Source organism: Puma concolor, chromosome B3 (assembly GCF_028749965.1).
Source record: "Puma concolor isolate L17-30 chromosome B3, mPumCon1.1.hap2, whole genome shotgun sequence".
Taxonomy (NCBI): Eukaryota; Metazoa; Chordata; class Mammalia; order Carnivora; family Felidae; genus Puma; species Puma concolor.
In genome coordinates this window covers 97,617,864-97,620,088 of record NC_141672.1, presented here as the reverse complement: position 1 = coordinate 97,620,088, position 2,225 = coordinate 97,617,864, and the positions used below count along the sequence as shown (strand labels likewise).

General features: G+C 36.7%; 1 pseudogene; it reads left to right on the top strand.

Annotated features, from left to right (window-relative positions):
* Positions 1-1,224: 1,224 nt before the first annotated feature.
* On the top strand, positions 1,225-1,569 carry LOC112855577 (small ribosomal subunit protein uS8 pseudogene; annotated as a pseudogene).
* Positions 1,570-2,225: the final 656 nt, after the last annotated feature.

Genomic DNA, 2,225 nt, shown 5'->3' with positions numbered 1-2,225 from the left:
TAATGAAAAAAAAAAACAAGTAATGTCGATTTGTCACCACAGCGCTCATGCTGAAGACAGGCTAATGAAGTTGGCTTGCAAAGTGTCATTTATACTTCGCTCTTAAGGTTATCTGGAGCATTTTATTTCCTTCATTTTTTACCCTTTAAAGGTTTTCTAGCACTCTCACTTGTAGAAATCACCTTTGCAAGTAGTGGCACAATTGAACATAGATGTGTGTTCCTTGTTTCAATTCAGAATCACACACACACACACACAATTCTTCAGTGCTTTTTCCAATCAGCCATGTCCATGATAACTACATAGTAAGGGATGCCAACCTACAGTTATTTTTATTCTGCAAATTAATGGTGTTGCATGTCTCTGTTAAAGTAAGTGTGTTTGACTTTTCTATTAAGGTGTATTATCCTAAATGGGCTGTCAGTCAGATTGTCCTCATTAGGAATTCAAAACTCCAAGTTCATCAGGAAATAGATTTAGAATGGCTAATGATGTTACAAAGCTGCCAACCTTTATTCATAAGAAAAATTAGCTCTGTGATATCTCAGGAATTCATCTCTTCCTTTCTCCTCCCACAAAACGTGCTCAGATTCAGGCTCTCCCTACATCTGGCCTACACAAAAGCCTTCCCTCCTTCATCTCCACCCACTTCTCATACACACATACACACAGCTTTGCTCTTCACTCTGACATTCAAAGCAACAAACCAACTCTATCTCTCACTCCCATTCTCCCACAAACACGCCCACTACCACCACCAAATTGATATCCAAACCACATCACATAGTTACTGTGCCCTGAACAGATTTAGCATGCATCCCTTTCTCCCCCTTCCTGCTTGGAAACCCTTAACCCACATCTGCACCCATCAGAGATCTACCAATTATTCAGTATCTTTTTCAAATCTTCTACTTCTGGGAGAACTTCTCATGTCTCCCAAATAGAATTAATCTTTTTCTTATAGGTTCATTCTTTTAACTCTTCTTCCACCATTCTTACAGCACATCTACAGCCTATCTTTTTTATAATCACCCAGAGATATATCTTCTTTTCCACCAGAACATAAGCCCTGGGAGACAGAAACATGTCATATTCATCTTTCCTTCCCAGGCAATACTTAGAACATGGTAGGTACTCCATACATTTTTGGGTTACAGTAAAATGCTCAACAGTTTTTCAAAAAAGATAGGAAAACTGTTTCCACCATCTGTCTGTGCCACCATAATGGTGCACATGAATGTCCTGGTGGATGCTCTCAAGAGCATTAACAATGCTGAAAAGAGAGGCAAATGCCAGGTTCTTATCAGGCCATGCTCCAAAGTCATCCAGTTTCTAATTGTAACGATGAACCATGGTTACATTGGCGAATTTGAAATTGTTGATGATCATAGAACTGGGAAAATTGTTGGGAACCTCATGGGCAGATTAAACAAGTATGGAGTGATCAGCCCCAGATTTGATGTACAGCTCAGAGATGTAGAAAAATGACAGAATAATCTCCCATCTCACCAATTTGGTTTTATTGTACTTACCTCAGCTGGCATCCTGGACCATGAAGAAGCAAGATGAAAATACTCAGGAGAGAAAATCCTAGGATTCTTCTCCTAGGAATGTACTAGATGTGCAAATAATATTCCTCAATGGAAAAAAAAATGATATGAAACTATGAACAAGGTATAATATTAATTAAAAAGCAAAAGGAGAAAAATGTTTATACCATATTGCTATCTATGTAAAATAAAATCACATATGGATAGAGATAATATAGAAAAACAGATAGATTGGTCTCTGATACATCTTTCAATGGATACACACACACATACACACACTCACATAACTGATAAAGTGATTGCCATTGAGGAGAGGGCAGAAACACAGGGTCAGTGATGGGACAGAGACTTACTCTCTCTGTATACCATTTTATACTGTTTGAATTTTATTATCATTGCATATATTACCTTGTGCATATATTACCCACATTACTTATTCAAAGATAACAATTCAATTGAAACTAATAAATGTTTGATTTTAATTGAAGCTGAACTGAACAACCCTGAAATTAATAATAGAACTGGCTAGAGTAGTCAAATTATCCATTCCCAATGAGTTCAGCATTCAGAGTGATTTTATTCCTCTAATTATATGGTGATCCAATGCCAAGTTGAATTCATTAGTTTTAATAATAGTAATAATGAATACGCTTATAAAATTAACAGATCAGATAC